The sequence below is a fragment of the Bufo bufo genome, chromosome 8 (genome assembly GCF_905171765.1).
Source record: "Bufo bufo chromosome 8, aBufBuf1.1, whole genome shotgun sequence".
In the NCBI taxonomy this organism is placed as follows: domain Eukaryota; kingdom Metazoa; phylum Chordata; class Amphibia; order Anura; family Bufonidae; genus Bufo; species Bufo bufo.
This window is the reverse complement of record NC_053396.1, coordinates 128,423,768-128,437,851: the sequence shown is the minus strand read 5'-3', so window position 1 is coordinate 128,437,851 and position 14,084 is coordinate 128,423,768. Positions and strand designations below refer to the sequence as shown.

At 46.3% G+C, this 14,084-nt stretch overlaps 1 protein-coding gene across 1 annotated transcript in view; it reads left to right on the top strand.

The window, feature by feature from the left end:
* Positions 1-12,313: 12,313 nt before the first annotated feature.
* AMMECR1 (AMMECR nuclear protein 1) overlaps positions 12,314-14,084 on the top strand; it is a 248,496-nt gene continuing 246,725 nt past the window's right edge. The window contains exon 1 of the mRNA XM_040442446.1: positions 12,314-12,387. The gene's annotated coding sequence lies outside the window, so the exon portion shown is untranslated. The remainder of the gene's footprint in view (positions 12,388-14,084) is intronic.

Below are 14,084 nucleotides of genomic sequence, written 5' to 3'. Positions count from 1 at the left end.
CATATTTTTTTATATGCTGATATCTTGCTAACTCTATCCTCCCCACAGACTTCACTAGAAATAATCCTACCACAAATAGCTGAATTTGGCCGTATATCCTACTACAAGGTTAATGAAAGTAAATCTCAGCTCCTGCCCTTCCACATACCTCCCCAACAAATACAAGACTTAAAATCCAGATTCCCTTTTGACTGGCAATTCACCCATATTAAATACTTAGGTATCAATCTAACTTCATCCATTCACCTCATGTTTCAGCATAACTATCTTTCCCTCCTAGACACTATTAAACAGGATATTTCCAATTTTGGGAAATTTAAAATATCGTGGGTGGGTCGTATAGCTACCTTCCAAATGATGACACTGCCTAAACTTCTATTCATTTTTCACACTGTCCAAATTAAGTGCCCTCATATTTCTTCACTAAAGCTCAAAACCTCCTTAACTCTTTTATTTGGACAGGTCGCAAACCACCGATATCTTCCACGCTACTATGTAAAACCAAAAGAGGGGGAGGCCTAGGCCTCCCAAACCTAACCGACTATTTTTTAGCAACACAAATCAACCTACTTTTCCATTGGCGGAATGGAGATACCTCCATCCCATGGATCCAAATTGAGACCTTTCTTGCCCCCTTAAAACACCTCCGAGCTTTACTTATTGATAGCTTAAACCCTTCTACTACAACACTCATGCAACTGCCTTATCTTCTAGATCAGGGGTGCACAACGTTTTCTGGGTGGGGGCCACATTGTCAGACTGAAGGCATAACAAGGGCCGAAAATAAAAGTTAAAGGGGTATTAACAAGTGAAATACTGTATTTATTGCGTATTGTACACACATTATATACCATTAATGTCTAGTTCCAGTTCCAGGACTCCCATCTAATGGGAGAATACATGGAAATACATGTGAGCAGTCACAAGACATAGGCATACATGTCTGTTACCAGATGGTTGGGGGCCGCACAGAATGGTATCAAGGGCCGCATGTGGCCCCCGGGCCGCAGGTTGTGCACCCCTGTTCTAGATGGAGCCTTGCATCACTGGCGCACCTTCCTTAGCAGATGCATACATACAAGCATGAGTATCCCATCCGTCTCCCCTTTACAATTATTAGAGTGGAAAATCCCTGACATAGACCTCTCTATTTGGAGACTGAAGGGCATCCAATGGATCTCCCAGTTATACGATAAAGGACAACTTTGGTCCTTTCAAGAGCTCCAACAACAGTTCGACCTATCCAAAAAGGACTTTTATAAATATCTACAGATCCGCCACCTCCTACAAGTCTACAAACTTTGTGATATTATTGCTAATAGACAAGTGTTGGAGAGGTGGATTTTCCCCATACAATCAGCACACTCACCTACTCTTAGACCTCTATACATGAGTCTTGGTGACAAACAATCCTTCCATAAAACAACCCCCTTTCTAACCTGGGATAAAAAAAAAAAAATACATCTATTTCCATAGCTAAATAGATCCCAGCTCTGAGATTCATTTCAAATACCTTCTTTAGTGTCTCCCTTTATGAGGCTGCCATTAAAACCAGCCTGAGATGGCATTTTACCCCAGATAGGCTAAATAGAATATATCCCGGTAGCTCCCATCTATGCTGGCGCGAATGTGGAGCCAAAGGTACACTGCTACACATTCTCTGGTCCTGTCCTAGCTTGACGGACGTATGGAATAGCAAATTTGATTTAGCATCCAGATTTTGTGGTAATACCCTAGAACCTTCCCCAATTTGAACTCTATTATTTATTGATATGCAGGACATTCCCATACCATATAGAATCCCTATTGCTCACTTATTCATAGTCACTAAACCTTTCATCAACAGATACTGGAAGTCCGTGAGAATCCCGACTGTGGAAGGAATTATTACCCATGTACAACAAAACTGCAACTATGAAAAGATGATGGCCTATAAAGACCATAAACCTGACAAGTTCTACCATCAATGGCAGGCCTGGCTTAATTTTGTACCCATGCCCATTGGTCCAATTCCAATAGTAAATCAAGCTTCCATTTGAGATCTACTTACTTAGTTATTGGTTTACCTATTTCGGTTACCCTGTTTAAATTCTGGTAAACTGGCTGTTTTTTCAGTGTAACTGTATACATCTGTATTTCTTTACTGTTAAACAATTGCAATTCTTACATTGAAATAATCTGGTTCAAATACTCTAAAACTAATGTAATACTGTATCATCTCAGCCTGTACTATTTGGACCAATGTTACTTTATGAAAATCAATTAAAATTATTGAAACAAAAAAATGAATGCTTACTGAAGAATTATGGTCCACTACTGTATGTCCATAGAGGCATGTGGTAAAGGACAATGTTGTGCAAAAATCGTCCGGTTGTGTCCAGGCACTTTTAGGCTTCTCTAGGTCACTGGTGCTTGTGAAGTCCACTGGCTAATTTAGCTCTAACCCTCACTAGACTTTCTCTATATTCAGACATAGACTCACGGGCAGGGGCGTAGCTAGAAATGCATGGGCCCCATAGCAAAAAAAAATTATGGGCCCCCCCCCCCCCCCACATATCTATCGGGCCTCCCACCACCCCTTCCAGAGCTCCCACGCAAACACCCATCCTAGATCTCCCACCGCCATGAGCATAGAAAAGTCAGAGGAAAAACAAATAAGTATATGAACCTTTTAATTCATCCGTCCTGCCGCAAGTGTAAAAGTACATTTATGTCTGTGTCTGTCATATAAGAGTGTGCCCCTCAAAAGAAGGAAGGGGCGCCCTCCTTATCACTGCTGGCATCTCTTTTTAACTTCAGATGATCAGACTCTCACTAATTACAGCACACGCCCTGGCCTGTAGTGTCCACCATCAGACAGGGGAGGGAAGAAAAGAAACCCCAGAACTAGAGTGTCAGTGTGCCCCCCAATGTGTTGGGGGCCACAGGGTTTCTTCCCTCCCCTGTCTGATGGTGGACACTACAGGCCAGGGCGCAGGGCGTGTGCTGTAATTAGTGAGAGTCTGATGATCTGAATTCTGCCTGCAGACCTGCAATGGCTTCTCTTGGGCCCCACTCTGAGTCTGCAGGCAGCTCTTTTTAACTTAAGAATTTAGATTATCTCAGAAATCATAAATTCTCAATAATCTCACTTCCTTAAAGGGAACCTGTCACCATGATTTTGTGCATAGAGCTGGGGACATGGGCTGCTAGATGGCCGCTAGCACATCTGCAATACCCAGTCCCCACAGCTCTCTGTGCTTTTAATGTGTTAAAAAACAGTTTTGACCCATATGCAAATGAACCTGATATGAGTCCTGTGTCCGGAGATGAGTCCAGCGGAAAGGAGCCCAGCACCGCCCCGCGTCCTCCGAATCTCCTCCTTGCTGGCTGACGTCACAGAGCTGGAGCGCCGAAATCTCGCGATGCGCGAGCTAGCGCATGTGCAGTGTTGGCATCATGTTCATTCCCTGTGCTCGCATCGCGAGATTTCGGCGCTCCAGCTCTGTGACGTCAGCCAGCAAGGAGGACGCGGGGCGGTGCTGGACTCCTTTCCGCTGGACTCATCTCCGGACACAGGACTCATATCAGGTTCATTTGCATATTGATCAAAACTGTTTTTTAACACATTAAAAGCACAGAGAGCTGTGGGGACTGGGTATTGCAGATGTGCTAGTGGCCATCTAGCAGCCCATGTCCCCAGCTCTATGCACAAAATCATGGTGACAGGTTCCCTTTAAATTCAAATGAATCACATATTCACATGCATGATGCATCACTTACTTTTAGAGTCACTGACTGTAGTCGCACAGACTGGAGTGGCACGACCAACGGCACACACACGGCAGGACTGTCACTGGACTGGAGAGACCAGGCACTGACTCCACTGAGGACTGGAATGGAGGAGTGACTGACTGTGAGCCGGTTCCTCTCTGGCCCTCAGACTGGTTTTGGGCAGTCACTCAGTCAGCAGTATATCAGATTTAGATAGCGCCTCTGACTGGCGCCAGTGCGGCCGGCGGGACCACTCACTCCATAGTCCTAGTCCCACTCCCTCCACAGCAGGTACCCCCCCCCCACACCGGGCCCCCCTCCCCCCCCAGGCTCGCCCCGCCCCCTCCACCACCTGAGTCCGCCACCTGAGTCCTCCCACCAGTCCCTCTAGTTAGTAGGAGGCGGAGCCGGAGGAAATTCATTCCTTTCCTGCACTGCAGTCTGCGGCGCTGGTGCCAGCCTGGCTCGTGGCTCCGCCTCCGCTACGCCCCCATTCCGGCCCCCTCCACCGCGTCCGCCTACCTTCTCCAGGACTCCAGACACTCCTTAAGTTGTGCGGCAGCCGGCAGTGCTACAGCCTACTTCCCCCAGGGCCCCAGCCAGGCCCGAGCCGCGGACCGCCCACGCCCCGCCCATTACACTGGGCGGGCGGTCGGGCCTGGCTGCATGTGAGTGTGAGTGTATTAATAAAAAAATTTAAAAAAATTTTAAAAAAATGATGCGGTCCGGACGGGCCCCCAGTGGCGTAGGGCCCCATAGCCACTGCTATGGTTGCTATGGCGATCCCTACGCCACTGCTCACGGGTCTGTGCTATGCTGCTGGAATCTTGTACTTGTTCTTTATACTCCCTTAGCTTGATCAGGGCCAATGGGCCAACATAGCAGCTACATTGTGGACAAGACTGGCTCCTCACATCCATTAACTTCCTCCTCTTTTCTCTGACTCTCAACAATCAACTAACAACTTCCTCTCTGATATCTCTAAGTGATGCCAGCACCACCTAGGGGTGAATGAATGTAATGACACCCTAACCGCCTGTTATTGGAATATACAGGGTACATACATCAATACATTAAACTTTGTTATTTGCCAGTGTAAAGTGCCCACGCATATCAAAGAGTGGGACACTGCATCCCCCACTGCTCTAACATAAGCCATCCTCAGCGTTGGTCTTGCTGGACGCTATGGGTCTCTACGCCGTCACCTGTAAAATATGAGAATAATGCACCGCAAACTACTATTACGTCACTTAGATAACCTCATGTAAGCAAATAGTTATGCATAACAAAACACATTTATTAAATATCACATTTATCTTTTCTTTCTTTTCACATGGGGCGTCGCATCTTCTGTGCTTGACGGTGAGAAAAATGGACGTTGATCTCATGTTAGGGGCAATATATTCCATGACATAGTCCTGAGATAAAGTCCATCCCAGATTTGGTGTAATAATATTTTTGTAATCCAAAGGGTTAATTTATTTAAAGTGTAAAGTCTCTGATTGGTAGAAAACATGTGCATTGCATAGAATAAAACGCAGAAGAAAGTCTTTCTGGGCACATTACTTAAAATGTTGCTGTAAACTTGATTTAAAGTCTCAGACAACCTGAGAACGGGCTAAAATTGGGGTAAAATGGCGCAAACCAACGTAAAAAGTGCACAACTGGGATTTTTCAGCAGCAATGGGATCAGCAGGTAGTCCTGAACTAAATTAGAACAAGGGGCATAGGACTCCAACGTGGCCTGGGGAACTGCCACAGCAACAAACTTCAGCAAAGAGTTCCTTTTTCCAATACAACAGGACTGGATCCTAACACAATAGTCTCTCACATGGAGGCTAAGTCATTTTGGCCAGCCGGCCTACTTACTACTATGGGTCTGGTAAGCTGGGCACATCTGTATCCAGGGGGCTCTCGGAATCCCACTCATCGGATGACAAATCTGGAAAACATGCAGGCTTGCAAGAAGGCTTCTCAGAAGTGGGCTCCAGGCCAGATTGGGAGAGTCTTATGCTTTCTATCTTCTGTCGCACGGCCTTGCGACGCATCCTGCGCATCTCCTCGTCCCAGGCTTTAAACTCCGGCATTGGGGCAAGGTAGGCCACGAGCGTGGACGGGTTTGTGAAGATCAGTCAGGTTCTCTGGTGGCTATTGCAGTTTGCCAGACGACCACCGGCCCATAGAACTGGGTAGTTTTCTGAAACCCTACCCGCGTAGATATAGATGGCGGGCTGCAGACCTCAGGCCTATGTATTGCTGGTGCGGCGGCGGCTCCCTCAGCCTCGGGCCTTTCCTCCCCCAATCTATTTTCTCAGGCAAGAGGCCCACCACGCCTGTGGCATAGGAGCCTCGTGGCCCCTCTGCAGGGGGGAATTCAATGATCTCTCCTACTCGCAAATTATGCTGACATTTGGACAGGTAAGCTCTCTTGACCGATCTTCGGTTTACGAAGTAGTCCCGGATGGACTCATGTTCCCAGATGAAGCCGAAGCCTCTCTCCTTGTCAAACCCGAGCACAACCCCCCGCTTCCTCTGTAGCTCCGGTAAGCAGTCCACCGGGTAATCGAGCATTTTTTTGGTGAGCTCCTCAAAGTACTTTTTCTTAACATGAACTTTCTGATGACTTACAGTTCGGAGCTCTCTCATTAACCGCTGGTGAGGTAAGTAAGTCAGTCCCACAGGTTCGGCGGAGGCCTGGTAGGGTGGCGGTTCTACGTCTTGGCTTCTCCAATTGGCAGCCCATGCCTCATATTCTTGTACCCGCTCTTCCTCGGTCCTGGGCTGGGGCTTCGGGTGACTCACTCGGCCATGCAGGTTCACGCTGCGATCCGCCATGTTCGCGATCTCTCACTCAACACCACAGCCTAGCACTTCCGCTTCCTCTGAAGGGCTGGCATTCATCTCTCTTTCAGATACTCCCCCTAGGTTTACTTGCATTAGGAGGGAGGCACCACCAGGAGGCATAATGAAAAGTCTATGGTGTCGCAGCAAATATTTTTCCCGCTCAATAAAAGGGCGGCACTCAAACTTTTTCACAGTGATGGCGCAGTAGAAACAACAAGAAGGCCATTTTGGTGCAATCTGAAAGTCCATTCAGTGACAGCAAGCAGTGGTAGTGACACAAAAATATGCGATTTTTCCAACTTTTGACACTGCGATTTTGTTGTAGGGGTCTTACAAAGTATCCTCATGCACTTTTAAGCTACAGAAACACTTCTTGAGCTCAATAAAGGTGTTTAACATGCGAAGTCTCTCAATTAATCAAGTAGAGCTTATTCTCATAAGGCACAAAGGATTGTTATACTATTCGGATCCTGTTCGTGACGCCAAAATTCTGCAGTGGACCGGACCGCAGGGGCAACACGTGACGCTACGGTGGGCCGATGGGGGCAGTAGTAGTCTGTACTCACGGTTAGCAGAGCCTCTTTGGGTCAGCGTGCAGTGAAGGGGAAGACAGCACTAAATCCTCCGGGGCACTCTCTAGTACGGAGATCACCAGCCAGATGGTAGTTGAGATGCCCTTCATGGTATGAGTTTAGGGTGCTTTGGGTCTGGGACCTTGGTTGTTCGTGACGCCAGCACCGTTAGGTGCAAAGGTTGGTGGTGGAAAAGATGAGGAGTCAGTTGTAGTAAAACTGTTGATCTTTTACTTGAATCACTTGTCTCCAGGTAGTCAATACAGTTCATGTATAGGGCAAAGATGATAATCCCAATAACATCCACTGGAATTCTACTAACAGGTTTGGCAATTGTAATTTGAGGAGTTTCCTTCTCTCTCTATCTGTCTATGCTTTATCCATACTCTAGCACTCAGGTACTGAATATAATAACTCTTACTGGTCAGTAGCAATGCACAAGGCGGTTTCCCTAACGACAGGCATCAGTCTTCTGTTCCATTATTTGTGCAGGATGCTTACTGAAGAATTATGGTCCACTATGTCCATAGAGGCATGTGGTAAAGGACAACGTTGCGCAATAATCATCCGGTTGTGTCCAGGTGCTTTTAGGTTCCTACTGGTCACTGGTGCTTGTGAGGTCCATGGGCTAATTTGGCTCTAACCTCCACTAGACTTTCTCTATATCAGATGTAGACTCACTGGTCTGTGGTGTGCTGCTGTAATACCGTTCTCTATGTTCCCTTAGCTTGATCAGGGCCAAGGGGCTAAAATAGCAGCTACATTGTGGACTAGGCCTGTTCTGCTTCTCTAAACAACCAACTAACCCTCTTCTTCTCAACTATCCACTCCTTGTATTAACAAAACCCTGGTATATATATATATATATATATATATATATATATATAAGTGGTCGCTGCACCACCTAGGGGCGAATAAATGTAATGACCTCAAACAGCTTGTTATAAGGAATTACAGGTATATATAGGCAGGGCCGTCTCTAACAAGGGGCAAAAGGGGCAGCTGCCCCGGGCCCAGTTGCTCCTGGGGGGCCCAAGGCAGCTGCCTCTTGGGCCCTGCTGGCCACTGCCCCGGGTATCAGGCTGTCAGCTACACAGGGGGTGCTGCCATGCCATGCCTGCCTGCCGACACTCCAGGCAGCGTACTGTGAGAGCTGTGATTCTCTAGGACCTTAGATTACATCATCACCATGTGACCAGTAACCTAGCAATATTACTGGTCACATGGCTATGAGGTCATCAAAGGTCCTACCAGAAGTGTTGCTGTAGGAGAAGTTTGCTTTAACTGTGAAGCTTTTTTTGTGAAGATAACATCAGAAAAAGGTGACAGGGGCTGTTATGCTAATATACTGTAAACTACTGTATAGTGGGGTGCTGTATAGTGTGGGGTACTGTATACTGTGGGGTACTGTATACTGTGGGGGGCTGTATACTGTATACTGTGGGTGCTGTATATTGTGGAGTGCTATACTGCTGTACTGTATAGTGTGGGGGGCTGTATAGTGTAGGGTGCTGTATAGTGTATAGTTTGGGGTGCTGTATACGGTGAGGTGCTATACTGGTCTACTGTATACTGCGAGCTGTTGTATACTGTGGGGTGTTGTATACTGTGGGCTGCTATACTGCTCAACTATATACTGTGGGTGCTGTATACTGTATAGTGTGGTGGCTATACTGCATACTGTGTGGTGCTGTATACTATAGGGTGCTATACTGCATACTGTGGGTTGCTGTATACTATAGGGTGCTATACTGCATACTGTGGGTTGCTGTATACTATAGGGTGCTATACTGCATACTGTGAGGTGCTGGGGTGCACTGTATCGCTAGGGTGAGCCGAGCCCTGGTCTCCTTCCTGCAGAGCGGTGCCCACTTCCAGCCTGAGCCCAGCTGCCCAGAGCACTGATCCTGAGCCGCTGGAGTCTTCAGAACTGGAAGTATTTAAAGTCATTCACTGTACTCTACCAGGTGTGTGGATTTTTTGTGTGTGTGTTGTGGTGGAGGACGTGATTGCCTGCTAAGGTGTGGGAAGGCGGGATCCAGGGGGCCCAAGTACATTTTTGCCCAGGGTCCAATCAATATATAGGCCCTATATATAGGAATACATTTGATAAGCATATACAAAAGTTTGAAGTGCCCATGACCATCACTGAGTGGGACACTGCATTATGCCAATGTAAATGTGTTCTCCTTTGGTTTTATTTGCATGTAATCCAATGCACTAAGGGGGTCATTTATTAAGATTGACGTTTTAGATGCCGGTCTTAATAAGGCCCTGCGCTGGCAGTGGATCCGCCGAAGTTATGTAGAGGCCTCCCTTGCTGGTGTAGATTTAGACCATTTTCTATGCCTGAAACAGGCGTAGTAAATGATGAATGAGATGGGCCTGCCAACCTGTACCCACGCCATGCCCACTTTTTTAAACCTGGTGTGAGAGGGGAAAAGTCGCAGAATGCGGCGCATAAACCTTTGCGCTGCAATCGGAGCTAGAAATACGCATATTATAGAAGTATATCTGTTAGTAAAGAACCCCCTAAATGTTTGTCTGAAGTGTTAATGTTTGCCACTAGGTGGCTCTGTCTGTAGCACCATAGACTATAGATAAGGGCTGTAATCAGGAAGTGAGTTTGCGTGTGGCTAAGACCACATGAAAGGCGAGAGTACCCTATGCTGAGGAGAACAGAGAGCTAGACCACAAGGGTGAAGTGGTTCCCAAAGAAAGGGCCTGACAAAGGGGGAGTCTGCTGCAAGTGAAGTGGCTAAAGTGAGTTCAGCAGCCTTCAGCTCAGTACCTGAGAATGCCGAGTGATGATGGTGCAGGAGAAATCAGCCAAGATGACTACAGAATGGAAAATGTGACAGACTTTGTTACATGAATGTTGTATATTTTAGCATCTGTGAGGTTAGCAATGCCCCTGTATGCTTAGTCTTGGACCATTTCTAGAACCATAGGAAGAGATTTATCAAAACTTGTATAAAGGAGAACTGGCTTAGTTGTCCATAGCTACCAAATTGTACCTTTCATTTTTCAATATTGCTGTGGGCAACTAAGCCAGATTTCCTTTACACCAGTTTAGATAAATCTCCCCCTATGGTGTATGATGGTGAGTGTGCACATCCCAGTGCATGCACACAGAAGTGGGAGGACTAGGCAGTTGGCAAGGGACAATACCCCTAGTCTCTGTATCACAACCATTGTTGTTATACGGTAGAATTTTTGAAAGTTATTATAATGTGACAAGTCCTATTCTCCAATGCTTATGGTGTGGACAGGTGCAATATTTGATAGAGACAGCTGGTGGAAGCCAGTATATGTTGATTATTTTGTCTGGTCACATCAAATAATCATCAGTGATAAGCAAATCTGACAATGATTGGATACTCATTATCACTATTTACCATGTATGACACATATGGGGTTTAGTCTGGGGTTAAGCATTTTAGGGTTTGGATTGATTTTGTGGCCTGACCCAGATTAAAGGGATACCCAGGCTTTAAAAGAATTGGGGTGCCCTTGATGTTATGAGTGTTATCCCTATTGCGGATAATCCTCTCCTTCTATGATGTCCTTACTGTCCAAAAGGTCCTTATAGTGAGGGCAACATACATGGAATCTGCATTGGAGTCAGTCAGTAAGGTACCCAATGTTTAAGGATGAAAAAGACTTTACTGCAGTGAGGGGGACACTGCTAATACACCCTTCCACACTTTGACACAGTCCTTACCAGCCATATTGTAATCCTGTACCCATGGGCATAACTGCAGCCATAGCACTTGCTATGGGGCCCAGAGTTTGGCAAGGGGGGGGTAGTCAGGTACAAGAATATTGTGTCATTTTGTGGGGAATAACAATATGGCGGGTTTTTGCTATAAAGTGGTGGTTTTCTGATATATTGTGCTGTTATACATACCTTTAATTAATGCCCCCTTATACTGCTGTTTTTATTTTCTTACACCAGGTGGGAGGCCCCATCTTATTTTGCCATGGGGCCCTATAAATTATAGTTACGCCCCTGCCTGTACCCCTCAGCTGGGAATTACAGACAAGTTTGCAAGAACCTTATTGCCAGCCTTAGATTCTGCAGAGAGAAAGACTTTGGAGAGATAGAGGAAAGGAGTACTGCAATCCCTATCCTTGCTTATATCCATGCATCGCTATTTGGGAAGATTTACACTGTCAATAATTTTGATATTGTTGGATGTACTACAACTCCCATTGTTCACTTTAGTAAAGAGAGACTTATTTATTTTCGACAATTGGCTTGGTGACCGACTCCAGCACCAACACTCATAACATCAAGGGCACCCCAATTACCACGAGGCAGGAGCACCAACACTAGGGTGTCCCCCGAAGAAAAAAAAGAGTGCACCCTCCTATCACTGCCCGAAACTAGGGAACATCGGTGTGAGGATTGCCATTGTGAATAACTGTCGCAGCCAGATACACTACCACTCCCATCCTCCGCTTCTCTGGGGCTGTTGCAAATGCCAGTATTTCTATGCTCAGTAGTTAAGAGCTCAGTATTTTCTAGAGTGCTTCTTTAATGCCACTTTGATAGACCAGTGACCATCTGGCCACATCTTCATCCCTGTATTTGTTATATGAACTTCGGTTCAGTCTTAGGACCAGAGCCAGGAAGACCCTGCACGGCTGGTAGTTCTGTTGGCCTCTCAGTCCAGCCCACCTACATACTAAATGCAGATTCATCACTGTATGTACTTGCATATTACGGCCAGAATGGGCCTCTGATTCCAGCAGCAGCAGAATTCTGTCCCCAATTGTCAGAGATCAGGTCATCTTCCCCTCATGCTGACATTTTATCCCAAGGACCCATGTGGTGCTGTTCCCCTGTATTTCCTGCCAACCCTTTTCTCCTGACTTTAATCCACACACCCACAGCGACCCAGATCTTTAAATTCAGCAGTTCTTTCTCAGGTTTCAGCAAGTCATTGGCAGCCAGGGCTATTTTTGGGACATTTTTCTCTCTCGCTTTCTCTCTCTCTCCCACTGTAGTGCAGATGCAGCTCAGGGAAACGCAGGGAGCATGATAAGAACCCGCAGCTATATGCATTGTGGAATCCTCTCTTTCCTACTGATTTCCCTCTTCCCCTCCTCTGATCGCTCCACGAACCGTCTCTCCCTTCCAGATTCAGCCAGGGAAGCCTCTTCATCGGGATCTCAGGCTTCATCGCACGGATTGGTAGACAGCTGCAGCACGGTAAGGACGGCACGCTTCATACTGCAGCCTTTTCATTTTAACGATGGGATTTGTCTGGGGAGAGCTTGTGTTCTCTGTCCCTGTCTTCCAAATCTATCTTTGCTGCTATGGCAGGCAGAGTCAGGATCATCTGATCTCCATTTCTCTGCACTTGAAAGTAGTGCTATTTCCCTTCATCTTGCCTGTGTGAATTTTCTTTAGAGGTGATAAAGACATTTTCTTGTCACAACCAGTAGGTTGGAAAGCTCAAGCCTTACTGATAAGACCATCTATCTATCTATCTATCTATCTATCTCTGGAACTACCAAACAGGCCCATTTTCATAAAGGTGTCTTCCAGCTATATAGAGTGCGTGTGCAAAGATGCTAAATTCTTTTGGTGATGAAATGGTTAAGGACCATGCATCTATCTCTCTATTCTGCAATGGATGTAGCCATGCTATGGCTCATACTTGGCTAATATCAGAGCACATAGGTCCAGGAGGATGCGTGTGAACTGAGAAGTACATGACGCAGCACTGCGTTGTAGACACAGTACCCCACCGAGGAGCTCCGTACAGTAACCTGGTACTACCCTACAGTCACACACCGGCAAGCCTGAGGGAGTGTGCCATGCCAGGCTTGAAGATTAATGCAGATGCTACTTGATACAGCAAAAGATGTCTTAATGGCAATGCCTCCAGGTGAAATGGGGCTTCCTTCTATTTGCTCTGTGAGATTACAGCCTAATGAATCAGCAGTGTCATCAGAATTTCCCATTCTTTGCCTAGGAGGGATGTTCTCCGCTTCAGCTAGGCCTAGTTCTGTGAGGAGATGTTCAAGCACACCATGATCTTAAATCTATGGAGCCACTGAATTAGATAGAGACCAACTTGTCCATCCATGCCTTCACGTTAAAGCAGAAGCTAGTCATCGTTCAGTCTCAGTCTTCCCTGGTTGCATTTGGTCCTATCCTATTGCACCTTGTACTTCTAGCACAAGCTATTTGGCTACATCCTGTTCACTGCACGCATACAGTATGCCGAACAATAAATCCTACGCCTGATGTCACCAGATACAAGAAGATAAAATTAGTGTATGATCTCTGTATCTGTGCTTAGTCACATCTATTACAGTATTAAGAGTGAGAGAGAAGACTGCAGGCAGACACATCTAGGCCACCCATAAGATCTAAGCCAGGGTTCCTCAACTCCTGTCCTCAGGGCCCACCTGCTGGTCATGTTTTCAGGATTTCCTTAGTATTGAGCAGGTGATATACTTAGTGTCAGTGCATCAGGACTTTACTCTATTTATTCTGTGGGATATTCTCAAATCATGACCAGCAGGTGGGCCCTGAGCACTGGAGTTGAGGAACACTGATCTAAGCCAAGTTAACATAGGGGTTCTCATACTTGTCGTCCCCCCCCCCCCCCTTCTAGTAACTATAGCCGAGATCCTACTAAGAACAGCTTACAGCACAGCGGAACATCATTAAAGGGGGTTCTCCATTATTAACATATTGATGACATTTCCTCAATATGAGATCGGCAGGGGTTCGACACCCACCAATCAGCTGTATGAAGACGCTGCAGCGCTTTTTGAGAGATTAGTCTTCTTCCTAGGCCTTGTCACTTTCATCAGTTAAATGACCTAGGTGCAGCTCAGTCACAATCAAGTGAATCTGGCTGAGCTGCAATACCAAGCACAACCACTATACAA